This window comes from Ixodes scapularis, unplaced genomic scaffold (genome assembly GCF_016920785.2).
Source record: "Ixodes scapularis isolate PalLabHiFi unplaced genomic scaffold, ASM1692078v2 PGA_scaffold2__306_contigs__length_199485367, whole genome shotgun sequence".
Lineage (NCBI taxonomy): Eukaryota > Metazoa > Arthropoda > Arachnida > Ixodida > Ixodidae > Ixodes > Ixodes scapularis.
In genome coordinates, this window is record NW_024609857.1 from 97,378,768 (window position 1) to 97,398,342 (window position 19,575).

Here is a 19,575-nt window from a genome sequence, read left to right on the forward strand (position 1 = left end):
CGAAGTTTCCTGACAGGATGAGATATATTAGGACACCGAGATGAGTTGTGCTTGCGTATGAGGTGCGGCATAATCTGCAGACCTTTTCATAGATTACTGCTAGCAACCCGGAGATGCCATGTTTGACGATCCTGGTGATAATCCTGGCGATAGTTCGAAATTACGGAGGGTAAGCAAATTAGCGAAGTAAACAAATCCTCTTTTTGGTTCTTCATTTCTAAGCTAGGCAGCGCAAGCTACCGCCTGTTAAAAAGGGTACATCCGTCAGTATCCATCCAAGGGAGGAAGTGGCCGAGTGGGCTAACGCGTCTCAGCTCGGAGCGTGGAGCGAAAGCTTGCGCTGGGAACCTCCTGGGTTCGATCCCCGCCGCCCCCGCCCGTTTCGATCTGGATGAGTTTCGTACCGGCACGCGTTCGTGTGATCACTACTCCGTGATGCACGTTAAAAATCCCAGGTTAGCGGTTGTACCGCACTGGCTAAATTTCTCATCTACAGCTAAGAGACCGATTACCCGTTGAGGCGTATCTCCATCAAGGCTGTATAAACATAAAGAGCAAGCCAATTTTTTAGTATCCATCCATCGATCCATCCACGTTGTTGGAGTGCAACAGGCAACACCGATTGCGGAAGGCAGTAGGAAGCGGTAGCGACTATGGGCAACAGCACTGCCGTCGGTCTCCTGTGGAATTGAGGCTCGACGTGATTACACTGACCACTTCACGAGGCTAAACGCTAACAAGTGCGGTGCCCCCCTGAATATGAGCGAATGCAAACAGCGGCGTAGCATTGGGCACTGAAATCTACCTCGAGTCGTCATTGCTACAGGAAGGGCCACGTTCCTTCATGGCTAAGAAGACGATTCTGCAGTACCGACTGGCGTTACGCAGACCACGTTACAGACTGGTTCAGACCTTTGCGTTTCAGCGAGACCGACTGCGTTGCGGCTGCTTGTCACTGCTCACGACGAGATGGTTAGTATATGGCGACCGAGGTCCACGCAACGCGTCGTAGTGGAACGCAAGGAATCATAGCGCCGTCGGTGACATTCAAACGCAAATGTCTGATCCAGCCTCGAGGCTCGTAGACCGTGCATGCTCACGTACCGGCGCGCGTTCTGGCAGCCATCCACTTGTTGCGCGCCACCAAATCTCTTCGGAAAGCGAAGCATTATACATGGAAAAGGAAGTAATACCACAAGCACCAGAGTTTGCCGGAATCACGTTTGTGCATTTTCATAATTCATTGGCTCGTTCAGGCCCGCCGACATCCTCGTTGTAGTACATCATGTAGGTAATCTGAGGTGCGCGCGGGCACGCATGCGTCGGAGAGTTCTGCTGCGACGGCACATGTAAATTCGCTACACTGTTCGGAACTCGTTTCAACGACGTAGAAAAGAACGGAGAACACACGGGCACACACGCACGCGCACACACACACTCATACACAGACACATACACAAACACACAAACGTACGCTTGTTTGTTTGTCATTAGAGCTCGTGGTGACGTACACATCGCGATTCGCGACACTGTTAGCGCGAACACGACATCGACGCATTTCCGCATTTTACTTCAAAATAGTATTAGCGAGCACAAAATTTTATCGCTTACATTATAGAACTAAATGAGCTCTTTCCGTAGCAATAATAACTTGGATGACATCCCTTGGTTTCGAAGAGAAAAACTGGAAAAACCGGTGATCGTTTGTTCGCGCTAACAGTGTCGCGCTCTGTACGTACGTACGTCACCGCAAACGTTTACAAAAAAAAAACAAAAAAAACTCGAATGTGGATGGTGCAGCAGTTTTAAGTCCAGTGTATATGTGTACGAGCTTACCTTGAAATGGCAAACTCCGCTTCTTACAATGCTTAAAAAAAAAAATTTTTTTTTTCTTTTTTTTTTTTTTACGGCGTTTTGGTTGTAGGATGGCACAGAACAATGGAAGAGCACTTTCTGAGTAACGTCGAACTAGCGGCAGGAACGCAAGGTCTCAAAACGCTGTAGACGTCGACAACATACTGAATGGCGACCAGTTTTGTCACAATGGTCCGCTCGTGTAGTTCTGAAGCGCCTGTGGTAAGTGGCGCGAAATTTTTATAAAAAGGTTTATTTTCCCCGCCACTTCGAAAAACCTCACAAATTCTTCGTAGGTCGCCGTACTTTTCCTCTTTGCCGACATCACATCACCATGACAAGGGAGATATCCGAAGCTTTTTTTTATGTCCGAGTGCGTTGAAAAGACGTGTGTCAGCGCTCCATTTATAGCCCTGTTTGGCTCTGAGGTGGCGTTTCTGAAATCTTGCGTAAAGTAGATATGGGACAGACGAACACTGATTGGTTGATGTCGCATTTCTGTAGTGCATGTCGCGATTTCACGGTGTATATATATGTGTGTTTTCTGAGAATAAACTTCAGTTGCAAGTAGCGCTCTGTGTTGTTCGTTTCTTTTACTTGTCCGTTGTTTTTAGCGCTTTTACCCTCGCGCTCATCACCCACCTCCAGAAAAGTCGGTGAATTACGTGGTCTCGGCATTTTGTGGCGACAAGTGACGTCTTCCTGTCGTTATTTTTCAGTCTGTTGGGTGAATTCCATCGTAATAAATGCCGTGGCTGTCGAGCACGCTCTTGCTTTCCTTCGTGGGTCGGTCACGTAATGATCCAGTTTCCGGACGCATCTGTTTCGTTGTCAGGTGCATTGGGAATTTTGCGATCCCCCGCAATGCAAATCGACCCGTTAACTCGACATCGGAACCCGGTGCTGTTATAACGTCGCGCGTTCTATTACACTTCTGTTAAAATTTTGTTTTGGTATTTCTGTGCCTGCATTTGAGGCCTTTTTAGCGATTCCACAGATCGCATTTCTCAGCACGTCTGTTTCCGTTCGCGCTGTATGTACATCGTATAAAGGCAACGCGGCTTTTTATACGTATACACAGTGCGACACTGCTAGCACGCGAATATTATATATCGGCGCCTTTGGCATTTTGCTCAGATAGTGTCACACTACGTTTTCCATGTCGCGAAACGCAGTACTGGTGACGATATAACGGCTGGCCTCTCGTGGTCGATCTCCACGAATTCTGGGTCCGCGCTACGGGTATCTATGCATTACCGAGCAAACCGACGAGAGTATATATAAGCGTGCCCCGGGCGCGGGTTTCCCGCCTTTGCCTTCGTTATGCAACCATCCATTATTGATGTTTTCGGGACAGGAAATAGCGTCGGGTTGGCGTCCCTTTCGTCGGCGGGTCTCTCGTCTTTATGCGCGCATTATGCGCTGCCGTGCTTCCTCGTCCGTGCGCGCGCGCACGCACGTCTACGCCCCGTTTTCACCTTGCGATGGACCGCGTCGGACGCTACGAGCCTTCTCGGCCAATCCGGTGCTGTGAACTGATCACGTGACTGCGCTCCCCGCAGGTCACATGGTACTCGCACGGTATCCGATTGGCTGCAGGTTGACCTGAAGCTCCGCGCGCCGATGAACCGGAAGGTCACGTGACACCTTCCCGATTACGGATTGGCCGGGGTGCATCTCGTAGCGACCGCGGCGGTCCATTGTATAGGGTTGAAGTAGTTTGTCGGCACGAGAGTGCCGCATCGCTCAGTCTCCCCTTTTTTCACCTTTGCAGGCGCTGTCGTCGGACCGGCCTCGAGGTGCGTCGCCGAGATCGCGATGGGGACCCCAAGGTTACGCGGGTCTCCGCGCCGCGGGCCCGCCAGGCCAGCCCGCTGCTGCTGCTGGTCTGCGACGTCAGGGCGGCGCTCTGGTGAGTCCTCGCCCCGTTCCTGCACCCGAAGGCGTCTACTTTCCCGCAAAACAGTCGTGAGAGCACTCTTGCTGCTATCTGCCGAGCGATAGAAGGACTTGTAATTGGGCCAGTTGGTGAGCGTTAGGAAGCATGGTGTAAGGCGTAAAAAAACGACGGACACAAGGGGCCTGCCCGTGTGTGTCAATCTTCTTCCTTGTGTCTGTGTTTTTTTTTTTTTTTTTTTCGCCGCACGCCATGTTTCTTTACGGAGCTAGCTCGGCAAATGACGATGCTTGAAATCGGTTGAGAGTATTAAAGCTAAAACTAGATTCGATAAAAAAAGAAAAAAAAGTCTGTCAGCTTATTTTTTTTTTCGCAGAACACGGAGGTAGCCAATCACTGCGAAAAACAGAAGGATCCCAGGGAACGACGGAGCTCACGATACGGATTGATCTGAAAATTGCGATGAGCTCGGTGACATATTGCGCGAGTGAAAAGTCTCGCTTCCCGTCCTTGCGCGCATGCATGACGTCGTTTTGGTCTAGTCGTATCTTGAGCTTCGTCATTCGCTGGTACCCTGGCATTGTTCGCCTTGATTGGCTGCCTCGTGTTCTGGGGGAAAGGCGCACACCCGAACCTTTTTATTAAGTGTGTAGGCGCGTGTGAAGATTGGCTGGATTCTTCGAATAGCGCTGCGTCATCCATAGCCTTGACACTCTCAAAGCTAGAGATGACACTGCGCCATTCGATTGGAACCACGATTCGCGCACCTCTGAGTGTGCGCTGTGTCACTGAGCACGGTGGGATGTACTAGCACGTTCCTTTGAGGGAGGTGGCCAACTTAGTCGATCGGAATCGTAGATTCCTATAACCTATGGTTTGGGACACTTAGTGACGTAGTTGCAATCTCTGTATCAGTTGTGTAGCTGACATCGATTTCGGTTATAAATTCGTCAAATGTAAAGGGTCGCGAACGAGCTGGTGAAACAAGGTGAATCGTGTTGCGTATGCGTGTCTGTTGTCCCGTCTCGGTGTTGTCATGTTTCGTCCGGAGCCTTTCTGGACATATGACGAATCTGAATGGGCGAGATAAAAAAAAAAAAAACTTTATACGTGTCGAAAAAAAAAAAAAAGTTTCTACCCTAGTCACGCGGGAGGGCCAGACGACATCTACCCAAATTCCACTGAAAATTCAGCCAACCACTTCTCAGAGCCAGGATCGTGACTGGCTTCGTCGACTACTCAAATGTAAATCGGCTAATAATAATAATAATAATAATAATAAAAAAAATAATGCAGGTTTTAACGCAACCGACCTTACGAGCTCATGGGACCAATCAGGCAGCGTCAATAGGGACACCATCATGTGCTCGTCGTGTTTCTGGGCGTCGATTATCATCGCTGAACCAATCATGCATAACCAGAAAAGGTCCAGCGGCTTGCACTTTTGACGCTACTCCGTAGCGTCGGCTGCGTCTGGACTCCAGCTGAAACGAAGTTTCTGACGGTGCTATGACACTCAGCCGGCAGCACAACCCCCCGAATGATTCGTCACCCGAACGAGAGTTCGGTAGTCGTCGGAGAATTATGCCGCACTCGGTGAGTCCGCGTTTCATTGCATTACGCTGATGCGCGCGCGGTGTTCCCTGCGCGGTCGCCCTTGTTGATAACACGTCATACCGACGCCCCCTTCTCTCGCCCTATCGCTACACGTTGGTTGTGCCGAGCGTTCCGCGAACCCGAGGCTCGTAACAGGTGACGATACGGCGGTTATCGGCACGGTTGGTGGACGACGCGGTCTATCTCGTAGAAAGGTCCGTAGTCGTGCTGCCGCGGCGCCTGCGAGACTTCGCTTCGGAAGCTACCGGTCCGTGGTGCGTGCAGGGGCTGTGACCACGGACTAGGATACCTTGCTCGTGCCATTTTAAAAAGGCCGACGACCCGTCGTGTGATACCCACTGTGTATCGTAGAACAGGAGTGAAAAGAGCGTCATTGGTGTGTGACGACGAAACGTTCTAAATTGAACATCGGTCGTGGTTGTTCGAGGAACCGCTTGGCGTGTTCGGTGAGCTGAATTTGTTTTGCTTTATGCTCTCAAAAACGCTATGAATCGTGTTGTGGGACTATGCTAATGTGTCCTAAAATAGTGTAAAGCAAACAAGCGTCTTCTAAATAAATTTATGCCAACTTTCGCGTACTTTTCCCCGTATTTCCGTTCGATATGTTGTGAGGTTGGTCATACCGTGCCGCGTATTTCTTGACGTATATCCTCCTCGCAGAACTCTGCCGCCCGAGTCTTCTTTCTTTAACCACATCTCCAGCTTTAGCTTATCGTCGGTAGGGAAGCTTGTCTTTGAGAATTTCTTACAACGCTCATTTCGAAACTTTCAGGAAGAAAAACATCGGTGGATCTAGAGGAGATGCGTGATAAATTGAGAATTTATCTATTCACCATCTCCACCAAATCTCTCGTGAGCAGAGCGGGCCTATACCGCTCCTCAGTTTGCTACGAAAAGCTCCGTTGTCCTCCATTAAACATTCGAACCCATTTCTGTTCCAATTCTCTCATTGCAATTTCGCAAAATCGTCGGCGCATCTCGCGGGGTCTGGCATTTCTCCCATTCAATAATCTTATCACCGCAGCCCGAGCTTCGCGGTCGGCACGCCGTTCCTTTATTCGCACACCCCTATTATGGATTCTGGATACGGTTCGTCATGCTAGGATAAAACGGGTTTTCTCATAGGGTCCGCCCGCTTCCTGAAGTGCATACTTCAAAAACAAATTAATCTGCCCACATTGCCGCATGCAAAGATGCGCACGTCCTTTAAAGCACATAAAAAAAAAAATCGGGAAAGCGAATTGTATTATGTTAGCCCTAAGGACCGAGTCTTCGAAGCGAAGATAAGAACTTTCCCATACCGTCCAGTATGCAATAAACCGGGACAAATGTTTCAGAAAGCCGGCACAACGCGAAAGAAAAAGTGCACACCACGAGCAGCAGCGTGAAGCGGGTCAACGCGTACTATTATAGTAGGCCACCATCATCTGTACTTACTCAATTTTCAGATACTTGGGGAGGAGCTTGGACCTAATCGGAAATGATGAGCATGAAATGTGGCTCACGATGATGGATGAGTGTCAGTGTGATGCCGCGATGCGAACACGACTCGCATCTCGTTCGCGCCCAATTGTATCCCGCAATATGCTCGCACCAGAGTCTCGTGTCCGCAGTCGTGTTCCCTCCAGTCACGCTCTGACGACATTTTTGCGAAATTGCAGATTGTACGTTGCGTTAATTATGTTCGTGCCGGTAACTGATACGAATAGCGCCGCTTCTTTTGTAGCCTTCGCAGTGCAAAGGAAAGAGCCACTCTTGACTAAAGTTGAGGTTAGGGAGGGGGACGCTGCGTTCCTTGGATGTTCGCACACCCCTATCCATAATCTGCATTTCATAATCAATATTCAGCGGAATGCATCTTTATACAAAGTTTGTCGTGCGTTCTTTTTTTTTTTTTTTTTTTTGCGCGCGTTTTGTCTAGCGAAAAGAACCCATATAGGTGCCCGCATGGCTCTAAATGCACTGCTATAATGCCAGACTTGTACGTAGTTCAACTACTCTACTCAAGTTACTGTAGTTTAACTACTTTTCTGAATAGTTGAGTAACTTTCAATTACATTTTTATTTCGGTAATTAGTAGTTTACTTTAATTACTTTTTTGAGTAACTTCTACTCAAGTTACAAATTACTTTTGAATTTTAGTGGTTGTTTTGCCTATCAACAATCATCCTGCACAAAGAAGATTAGATGTTGGAAGATCAGCTGATATTTGCAAAGAGGGGGAAGCCTGTGGCGTAGGAAGGGGGGGGGGGGGGAATGGTTTGAAGGGTCCGAAGCCCCCCAAAATATTTCACAAGTCCCGCCCCCCCCTCCCTCCCCCCCCCCCCCCCCCCCCCACACACACACACAGACACACACTGCAACAACACTGCTACGAGCCGCGGGGAGCGAACAGACACGACGCAAGAGAGGCCGAGTAACTGCGGAATTAGCGCCGAAGACTGGCGTTTCTTTTTGTCCCCAAGCTCAAGGACACTTGACCCATTTGAAGAAAGCGCTGGTCCCCGTTCGTCCCCAACGTACAAATTCTCGCGCATTACAGGAGGTGCACACATTGCATTTTCACTCGAAGGAGGCAAAAAAATGCAGCACCTGCTCTAAAACTCATCTGGTGCTCTCGTAGTTTGTGCTGTACTCGAAGAATCGCTTGCTAAAGGGCAACGCAAAGATTAACTTTTTGCGTTGTCTTTCCTCCCAAAACTCAGAATATGCAGATCTTCAAAGATTCAAAAATCGTTTGAGAAACCTGTAGTAATTGTCCCAACGTTTTTATATCAGCAATAATAAACAAGCAGTGTTAGGAAGTACTCTATGTACATGGTACTTAAAGTACCACTGTTCAGAAAAATTGTACCTTACTTGAAGTGAATTCTCTGAACATGTACTAGTATTTTCCGGGAGAGTAAAACTACGGACTTCCCTGTGCAAACCCTGAATTCGAAAACAAAAAATGGCATAATTTTCGTGTGAAAATGCGTTCTTTCGACACGTCATCCGGTCATTTCTCTGAGTGAAGTAATTGCGGCTATAAAACCGACAAAAATAAGCGCCTTATAACTTGAATGTGTCAATTAGCTCGTCAGCAAGAGTAAAACAACTACTCTGCGGCGACTTGACCTTATATAATATTTGCTGCCATTTCCGTAAAAAACTGATGCACCTCCGATTACTCCTGGAGCAACGCATACCAGTAAAAAAATAAATAAAAAAAACACTGTATAGGGAATGAAAGGGAATCATGAAAGATTGTGTTAAAAGTGCTTGAAATATATTGCATTTATATACGATACTTCAAGTACATTGCACCCGGTGTACTACTGCTTCACTTGAAGTACATAACTTCTCATTTACTTTGAACTTTACTTCAAGTACTTTTTAGATGTACTTTGCGCAACACTCTAAACAAGCAAACACTGTCTAAAAAGTCAAGTTCAGACAGTGCTAAACCTCAAATTAGAGATGACACATTCGCAGTACATCATTGACCAAACAAACAAGTACAAAACAATTAGGTGCGCAGAAGCAGAACCAGCTACTAAAGCATATCGGTGAGAAAAAAAAAAAAATGCATACCGTATTTACTTGAGTAATAGCCGCACTGTTTATGAAAACAAAAAACAAAACAAAAAAACCCTGAGGGTTCGCTTTTCCGCGGAGCACGCAGATTGCCAATCACCGCGATCGGCATCCTGATTCCAGCTGTTTATAGAACAGAGATAACGTCTTCGTGCAAAGATACCATTTGTGAAGATTGCATTTGTATGGTGAACCGTGATTTCAATCTGGTTATTCGCTATGTTATTTATGCGCAACGCGATGATTGGCTGTATATGTGTTCTGTGGGAAGTAGACGCAAGGGTCTTGTTCTTAAATAGTGCAGGTACTACTCGAGTAAATACGGTATTTGGAGCACAATCTCGCTAACGAATCAAAACCTCTGTACTTTCTTTTTACCATAAAAACATATAAAAGTATCTTCACAAATAATTCGGTACTTTTTACGGTAATTAGTAATTTTCTCAATTACTTTCTATTTGAGTAATTTCTACTCTAGTCAAATTACTTTTGACGTCAATACTCAGTAACTTAACTTAAATACTTTTTTGAGTAACTTGTACATGTCTGTATAATGCGCGCGGAGTCGTGCACGCCAATAAGGTCGAGGGGAGTCGTGTTCTCTGTGTGGACAGCCCTTGAGGCCGCGGTCAGACTGGTATTGCGTATCATATAGAAAAGTCGGTCAGACAGTGTGAGGCCTGTTTCTTCCTTGTATGTGGACGGTCGCATTGGTCATTCACAAAACTGTTTTTAGACATGTTCGAAGTATACTTAGGTGTAAACATGCTTCGAGCATGCGTGTCCCCCAGATAATTTAGTCATTATGTCTTCACCGAACACCTTTGTCTTTTGTATCATGTATAAGCAATGTAATCGAAAGATGAAAAAAAAAAATTTACAAGCCGACGTCTACCTAAACTCAGTGTTCATCAATGTGATATTTGAGATTTTGGGCGCCCGTAGCAATTATCTGGATGAAGAAAACAACTTGTCAGCAGGAAAGAAAAGAATAATTGTCTTTCTAACTGACAGTTTTTTTTTTTTTCCCGTCCAAAACACGGTAGCGCTTGAGACGAGGACAAACGAGGAGGAGGCTGGACAACTCAGAGTGCTGACTTCAACTGTTTAATCATCATTAATGGGGAAGTGCACTGCGATCATTGTACTTTTAGCCATTCCCACGAGCCTCACCGCCGCTCGCAAGAATGCTACGTCCTTATCTATCAGGTCAATGGAGGCGACGCTGACACAGTCTGCACCAGATCTTTTGATCACGTCTGCTTCGATTATCTCTCTTACGATCTTATCCTTAGGTCTGGCCATGGAACAATGTATACGTGTTGAACCTAAACAGTGCACGTGTGAAACTGAGGCCTGCAGCCGCAGTCTTGTCTGTGAACTAAGAGGTGGTCATCGCGATAGCTGCACCCAGTGCCTCCTGTCCCAAGAATCTGCATTGATAGTATATATATCTTTTTTTTTTATTTCCATTTAAATAAAGCTTGCAGGCGCCGAAAATCTCAAATTTCGATTGGGTGAATCGAAATGGCCCATATAGATGGACGTCGGCTCATTAAGAAATTTAGTTTTTCTCTCGTATGTTTTGATTCAGGTAACGCCATGTACTCGAACCTTCTCATTTTATTACCAGCACTAGCGTCGTAATCTCCGGGAGTTTCCAGTTTCTGCGATGCGTAGTTTATTTATGCGGGCCGAGAAACCAGGTTTCATTCTTTCGGTCTAATTCTGTACCCGTCTTTCCAAATAGTCTGCGCAAGACAAGTTCTAACCGGTTGACTAAACCGATTAGGGTGGTTCGAAGGCTGAGCGGTAGTATATCAGCCTGTACACTGACGCTTCGATCCCACTTCGGACGGTTCAGAAAAAATAGGTTTCTCAACCTATCGCGCTGGGATTTGCTACTTAGGTGCGGCTCGGTGGTGCTCACGTCAAGTTAAAATATCAGCGGATAAACTTACCTCGTTCAAGAAAGAAAAATTAAGAACCTGTTTCGGGCAATCTGCGGCCTTTTTTTCCCGGGCTACGCAGACGTTGCTCGTTGACTTGGAGACACTGCCGACAGATGGCGTATGTGCCAAAGACAACGCGCGTCGATTCGGGTTTTAATAGCCGGCGATCTAGCGAAAGATTCTCTGCAGACGCCATCTATAAGCAGCGTCTCAAAGTCAACGAGCACCGTCTGTGTCGCCCGGGAAATGGCGTTGTAAAGTGCCCGAAACAGGTCCTTCTTTTCTCTTGTTTGAACGAGGTAAGTTTATCCGTTGATATTTAACTGCCTGAGTGCACCACCTAGCCGCACTTGTGTAGAAAATCTCAGCGCGACACGTTGAGAAACCGATTTGCAGACCGTCCAAATTGGGATTGAAGCGTTAGCGTATAATGCGTGCTTTATAGGGATATTTCTTGTTCCAAACGAAGGACTTTCACCGTACAACGATTATCGGTTAAAACTTGCAATGTTGCTCTTTTTTAGCCAAGGATGTTCTTCGTCTTTGTTCGAGTATTGCAAGTTTTTAGATTTTCGTTTCTCAAGATGAGGAATATAATGATGGTTCCGTGCATAAACGAAACACTAGTTGTTTAGAGTAAGTAAACTGAAATAAAAATTAGATCTTAATGTGCACAACAAAATGTATTCCACAACGGATGTGGACCAGGTTGGATTCTGTTAGTTTAGTTTATGCTTGTAACGGTGATGCTTTTGAAAAGTAATTGACGCCTTTGTTATTCTAGTTATGGTCTGAGAAGTGTAGCTTCTTTATTAGTATTTTTTTATAGAACGGCTATGGTCGTATAAACCTGGCAGCTCGTATGAAGGGAAAGCGAAATCGCTGACGAGCGGTACAAGAAAGAAAATTGGTAGCTACCGAACGGATGGCACTGTATAGTCTTCGAAGCTTTTGAGCCATAAACATTGAGTCCAAACGACAGATTATGCTTTTCAACCATCACTGTGCACGCCACAAGCGCGCCGAGCTTTTTTTGAAGCGAGCACGGTTCTGCGCATATGCAGACCATCCTCACGCAGCGGGAAACGGTTGAACTACGGTTAGCGTCCGGAAGGAGAGTTGCGCTACCTCTCCTGCATGCTGCCTTTGCGACTTTGTGTCGTCCCCATGTGAAGAAAGGTCCATTCGATCGCCGAAAATATATATTTCGATCGCCTACGCTAAATTTTATTTCTAATATACGCAACCCTTCTTTCCTCCCTCATTCCCTCGTCTTAGTCGTTCGTTGGAATTCTCCTTGAACAACTGGCCAAAATTACACCCTTTATCTTCTGGCTTTGCGATTCACTTGAGTGTTTCTGGTCGCGAGTGTCGACATAACAGTAAAGGAACGTGGGTTTATGAGGTAGGGCCCGGCGATTGCACTTCTGACCTTCTGATAATAGAATGCCGTATCTAAACAAGATACCGCCATAATTTGACTTTGATAAGCGTTTTGGTGCTCAGCATCAAATGTTCGCCAGATATCGCGTCGCCCATAAACCTTATTCTACAAAAAGAAAAAAAAAAGAAAAGAAAGAAAGCGGCACCGGAAGGAGGCAAGGCAGTTTGCCAGTTCGCTTACCTTTACAAAAAAATTGAACTAGTTTCAATTGAAATTTAAAGGTTTCGCTTAATACACCGCGGTGAGTCTCAATTGAAACTCAATGGGCTTTTTTTTTTTGAGTTCCTATATTGAACGATTACAGGATGTTGGCCACACAGTGTGAGTTAATTTTTTTGCAATTGCATTTCAATTGATTTTTTGCCAATAGCGTTTCAATCGAATTTTTACACTTGAGTTTCAATTAAATCTGCAAATTAATTTAAATAGAATTTTGGCAATGTTTCAATTAAATTTTTCCAACTGTGTTTTAACATAATTTTTTGCAACTGCGTTTAGAAAAAGTCCTGCAACTTGTTGGGAATTGTCACCTTATAATTCCTTGTTGGGAATTGTCACCTTATAATTCCTTGTTGGGAATTTTCACCTTATAATTCCTTGTTGGGAATTTTCACCTTATAATTCCTTGTTGGGAATTTTCACCTTATAATTCCTTGTTGGGAATTTTCACCTTATAATTCCTTGTTAGGAATTTCCACCTTATAGTTCCTTGTGGGGAATTTTCACCTTGTGATTTCTTAAAGTATGGAACAGGGAGGAAACGAAGCACATAACGAAACGAACACAAACACCATAAAGCACTTACAACACACTAATCAGACTCTCCTTAGAGAGAGAGAGAGAGACTTGTAAAAGAGAAAATTCTAACGTGGGAGTTACAACCAGAGGCCGAACGACTATAACTGCCACGTTAAAATTTCCTTGACTACTCCAGCGCCTTATATACTCTACATATATGAAAGGTATTCATTTGGCCGGTGACCACCACCTCAGCATTTATTAAGGTTCCGGGTACACCCTCCCTTCCACGGAAGTCTGATAATGATAAACAGGGTTTCAACGTTATTAAACTATATCCCTTGTTAAAGAAAAAAAGATACAAGAAATATTTGTTCAGTGCAGTCCCTAAATGCACAAAAGCGATTCTCAGCCGCTATGTTATCGCTTCCCTGCATAGCCGGTGCGTTATCGCTCTCTGACTGCTGTAATAGGCTCAGTGATGTCACTCTAGTCACTGACAGAGTGAAAACGGCATGGCGTGTCTTTCAATCACCCGGCCTTCTGCACGCGCTCCATGCCTTCCACCATGCTTTGACAGCTCGCGCGCCCTTGATGTGCACGAGGCGTTGAAGCGTTTTCGAGGAGGAGACTCACGCTTGAGGAGAGACAAGTGAAGCTCATCCATGTTGTTCTCACCTTGTCAGTGACCTTAGAGTTGTTATGATGCACGATAGGCTCTCGAAGGGGTCAAAAGTTTTGGATTCTTTTTCTTGCATAAATAAATCTGAGCAAATATGTTTATTCTGAAAAACATGAGTGTATACGTATGGGTATTTGCAGCTGTGCCCTTGCTGGGTTCCTCAACAGCAAAGGGCACAAACCAGCTGATGTCAACTACTCAATGACAAAAACTCGTTTGAATCTCTAACGAAGACACAAAGAAACGTTTGTCAAGTAATAAAACTCAAGTGCATGTTCAGTGACAAAGCTAAAAATAATGAATGACAAAACTCATTTATATATCTAATGAGTAAACTTAATATAATCAATATTGAGCTATTAATAATGAAACTCGTTTGCAAATGTAATAACTAAATTCAGTATAATCTATATTGAGTTCTCGATGATAAAACTCATTTGCATATCTATTGAGTATATTCAATTGAATAGATACATAACAAGCAAACTCAATGGTTGCTTAATAAGTAAATCCAAATGAATGGGTATTGAGTCCTAAATGAGCAAACTCAATTTTATTCTTAATGAGTAAATTCATAAGATTATATATTTTGTTCTTATTGACCAAACTCAAGTGCATTCCTAATGTGTAAATTTGATAGAATCGATATCGAGTTTTTTTATTACCTAACTCAATTGCATTTCTAATGTGTAAATTCGATAAATCGATATTGAGTTTCTTATGACCTAACTCAATTGCATTCCTAATGAGCAAATTCAGTAGAATCGATATTGAGTTTCTTGTGAATAAACTCATTGGACGTTGAGTTTATATCGAGTTTCTATTGACTCTATAGGAATACATGAGAAACTCACTATAAAATAATTGATCATATTTTGTTAGGGCAGGTTCATGGGGAGAACGCGCAGCGTACAAAGCGACAGTGGTGTCATTTTTTCGGTTTCATTGCACGCGAGGTTCGTATGATATCGCACAGCGGCGTCTGAAGAGGGCTTTTGCATCTGCTTGTTTAGCACTTCTCGCGTTCAACGCAGAGCTATCGAGCATGAATACGTCGCACTATCATTGCGTAAAGCTGTTTCCTATTCGCCACTTGAGAAGTTGACACTCGAACATGCGTCACCTTACAACACATGGAACCGATATATAAATCGACAACAGCCACGCCTTTTTTTTTTTTTTTTTCGATGGGCGCAGTTTTTGGAGTATGTTCTTACCTATTTATTTTTAGAACATTTTTTCCCCTTGCAGGTGTCGCCGAGACGCTTGTCCGAAGAAAACAATAAAAAAAAAATGGTTAGAAAGTCTAGGTTGAGATCGGAATCTGCTGAAATCGTTGCACACTGAACTTTTAATGAGTCGTTTTGGCACGAACTTGGTTCGTCTCCAATCGATTCTCCGACACCACTGCGCGTGCGCGCGCGAATTGTCGACGATTTATAATATAATAATAATAATAATAGCTTTATTTCCATTACAGGTAATGGCGGAGCCGAGAAAAAAAGCCGCACTAGGCGGCTTGACGAGCTCTCGGCCCCAGTACATTCTGCAGCAGCAGTGGAAACTTTAGTTTATACAAAAGATAATAACAAAACAAGAAAAAAAACGCATACTTTTTAGGGTTTGACAATAAAGCGTGATAATATCTACGTTGATAAATTAAGCAAAGTGATACGTAGCCCTTTCAGAGGTGTTTCATGCAGGCAAACATCACATGAATGCAAAAAGTTGAGAAGCCTTGGGATACGGTAGGCCAACATTTCCATCCCGGAATTCAATCGGCAAGTAGGTACTTGCCAAGGATCAGAGTTTCGAAGCGTATATGGTGCTACATGTTGCTGCAAACAAGATAGATCAATCAAGAATGAAGTATTATTTTGTGCTTCTGCCTTAAGCCTTAAGGAAAGTCTATAATTGTAAAGCTCATGAACACTAAGTACATTATATCTTTTAAACAAGCTTTCTGTGTGTGATAAATAACTTGTATTTGCAATAATCCGTAGCATTCTTTTTTGAAATAAGTATATTTTTTCTAGGTTCGTTGCCGTAGTTGTGCCCCAGACCAAAGAGCAGTAATTTAGGTATGAATAAAACAGTGATTTATATAACAACATTTTGACAGATGGTGGAAATGTATATCGATGGCGGCAAACTAATCCAATAGTTTTTGACAATTTCCTACATAAATCCTGAATATGTAAGTCCCATGACATATTCTGAGAGAAAACAACTCCCAACGTTTTAAAATTGTCGACCAATTCGATTTCGGTAGAGTCAAGAATAATTGGCTCTATAGATTCGAGAACTTTATTCTTAGGACGGAACATAACAGCCTTTGTTTTATTTATGTTTATTTTCAAAGCGTTCTTATTAGTCCATAGAAACATTTCCCCCAGTACTGAGTTTATTTTATGTACAAGCTCATCTGCATCCTTAGCCTTGTAAAGTAATGTCGTGTCGTCTGCGTACATTACAAATTTTATTGATGGGTCAATATTTAGGATGTCGTTTACATACATTAAAAAGAAAAGGACCTAATATACTTCCTTGTGGTACTCCAACAACTATCGGTTTTATTACAGAAGAAAAGTTATTGTAGCACACATATTGCTTTCGGCTTTCTAGGTAAGACTGGAGCAGAAGTAAAGCCTGACCCCTGACACCATAAGATTCGAGTTTTAGTAACAGCAATTTATGATTCAAATAATCGAATGCTTTCGTGAAATCAACATAAACCGCAAGCACTAGTTTTCGATCCTCAAGACTTCTTAAAATAAATTCTTTTTCTTCAAGGAGGGCTAGTTCAGTTGAACGATGTTTACGAAGCCCGAACTGCGATTTGGTAATTAAGCTGTGCTTATCAAAAAAATTTACCAAACGTGCATAAATAACTTTTTCAAGTCCTTTCGAGAAAACAGGGGGAATCGACACTGGCCTATAATTGTTAATATCGTTCTTATCACCTTTCTTGTGCAGTACACAGACTTTAGCAATCTGCATACGTTTGGGAAAAACGCCAGCCGATATGCACAAGTTAAATATATGCGTTAAGTATCGTGCCACTAAAGGTACAACATATTTCACAGGTTTGATCTGGATATCATCTATGTCTCTGCTTTTCGTATTTTTTAGGTTTATAAACACATTTGATACCTCGAACTCGGTGACAGGATCCAAGAAGATTGAATTCATGTTCCTATTTTTAATATATTTGCAGGCATCTGAATCATGTGTCAAAGTAGCCAGGTTAACAAAGTGATCATTAAATGCATTAGCCAGATCAGTACCCTTGAGTCCTTTGCCATTTACGCGTAGGGTTTCAACGTAGTCAGGCGCCCTATTGTCTTGTAGGACTGAATTAACCTTTTTCCAAATTTCGTCCACACGTCCATTGGGTGACTTAAAACTATTGTAGTAATAACGGGTCCTGGCATTTCGAAGCTCCTTTGTCAGCTGGTTCCGATAAAATTTGAATTTCTTAAGGTCGTCTGGATTTTTCGATCTGTTAAATTTCTGAAAGAGGCGATCTTTTATATTGATTTTAGCTAGATGATCTTGGGTAATCCAAGGCTTTCGAATTTTACCTGATTTTTTAATTTTCTTATAAGGAAAGTTTTTTGCATAAAGAATTTTGAACTGGTCCAGAAATACATTGTAAGCTACATCGGGATCTGTTGCGTTAAGAACGTCATTCCAGTTTTCATTTGCAATATCATTACAAAACCTTTCAAGATTATCAGGCAATTTCGGCAATCGTTTCTCCTATTCGGTACACTGCAACTGCTCTGAATCGGGAATTAAAGCTCACGAGAAATCGCAGAGTGACGGACGCGACAGCGAGGCTGCACATGCTTAACCCTATTCAAACGAGAGAGAGAGAAAAAAAAATGAATGTATATAAACCTACTATCATACAGGCACCCATATAAGACCTTAACAACCTATATAAGTTTTGATATATTTCTTAGATAACTCACATTATATGCTTCTTTTCTACACGCAAGGTTTAGGACGGCAAAAAGCGATTTGCGATCCGGGTACCTTTATTTTATTTGAGGGGGCGAAGCGGATAATTTCGAGGACGACTTGCGATGGCAAGTAATCGTGAATGCTGCAAGAACGTGTGGGTAAATTATTTGGGAGCCGCGCTATAGCCGCCACTGCAGAATTTTCAAACACCTCTTACTCGCTCCGGAGCCTGCGAAATTCTAACCGGCAAAATTTTTCTTATTAGTCGTCTTGCTCGCGTCAGCCATACGTCGTGGAAGGAGAACCGCCGATATTGCACGTTGTAATTGAACATCGTCGTCGTGCGCATTGGAAAACGTCTACGCCGGTTTTCCAATTCGGTAAGGCGTGTTAAAGTGCACGTATACGCAGGGGTGGAACGGCTGCGCCATTTGCGCCATTTTGCGCCACACGTATTTGCCTGCTCCATCCTGCGCCATTTTGTGCAAACCGCACCATCCATAACCAATACCTTGCGCCATTATGCTCCAAATCGCACAATGTGCGCCAAAAAAAATATATATATTTTTTCTTGGTTTCGGTTTTTATAGACTCGATTGGCCACAATGAGCGCGTGTAGCTTGGTCGACCTTGCAATCCTTTGTTCTTTTTATTCTCCCTGTGTATCCCGAGTCGGAAGCGCGCGAAATAACTCGGGGGTCAGATTCCAAGGGCTACACCACCTGTGACTGGATTGTATCCTTCAACCATAAGCAGTTAGGCAAGTCGGCTGAGGTGAGGTCGAGTCGTTAAGCGTCAGATTGCCTCAGGCTCTGCGGCCCGGGTTCCGGATATGAGCCAGTTGACAACAGATTAGCAAAAGATTCCTTTTAGTACGTCATCGTCAGAAGTTGGAACCGTATTCCTGCAAGATAAATCAAGATTTGATAGACCTAAAACGCAGCCCGATCCGAAACCTTGCCGGCCAGCAGCTCTCACGCAAGCAATAGGTTTGCTCGGCGTACTTTAACCTTGCTCCGGCTTATCGCTTCAAATACGATAACTCCGTTAATTGTGGTCTGCTGCTTCAATATTGAGTTGTACAATAGGATAAACTAGAAATTTGTTGCCCTGTTCCTCCGCGCAACTGCACGTCCGTTGCTTATGTACGTCACGTGGTTGGCACATGTAATTACTATGTCGAGCACGTGTGGGTTGTGCTATAAGCAATGCTGGTTTGCATTTTGAGCAGCTGAAAGCCACTCGTAATATATCAAGGACACTATCTTCAGAAACATGGTACTTTCTTTTTAGTTCTCATTAGGGCTCACAATGTTTCAAGTTTTCGCATCTGTCACACTGTTATCGCATCTACCTAGGTTCCTAACCACTCATGTTCATCTGTGCTGCTAAGCACACTTGAATTTGCTCCCGTGCTCGTCTGAGACACAAGCTGAAGTGCAATGAAAACTCATTTGAGCTGCTCGTAGCCTGCTCCAAATGTAGTTTTAGCTGCTCTCAACCTGCTCCAAAACAGCTGTTTCAGCTGCTTCCGTGGCTGCTCCCAAGTACATTTCACGAGTTCCACCCCTGTATACGGTTTCACTGGAGGGTTCAACTGAGCCGTTCACGATTTCGGAACGTTTTGTCTCCTAAGCGACTCGCTAAAACTCCCTGTACTATTTTCCGCACAAATGAGCAAAGAGGAGGGAATTTACCGTATGGAAGTCACCAAGTATGAATATAAAACATAAAAGCAGCACTCAAAAGACGCGAACTGATAAAAAGAACAGAACAAGCGCCGACTCGGCGCTCGTCCGGTTTGTTTCATCATTCCGTGTCGTTTGGGTGTTGTTTTTATGGTTTT

General features: G+C 44.0%; 1 protein-coding gene across 2 annotated transcripts in view; it reads left to right on the forward strand.

The window, feature by feature from the left end:
• Positions 1–19,575, forward strand: part of LOC8030480 (beta-1,4-N-acetylgalactosaminyltransferase bre-4) — a 201,977-nt gene that overhangs the window by 115,199 nt on the left and 67,203 nt on the right. Inside the window, exon 2 of one of the 2 annotated variants that reach the window (XM_040504201.2) lies at positions 3,629–3,766. The gene's annotated coding sequence lies outside the window, so the exon portion shown is untranslated. Of the gene's footprint in view, positions 1–3,628; positions 3,767–5,498; positions 5,815–19,575 lie in introns of those variants that run through there. The other variant, XM_040504202.2, reaches the window with a different exon arrangement.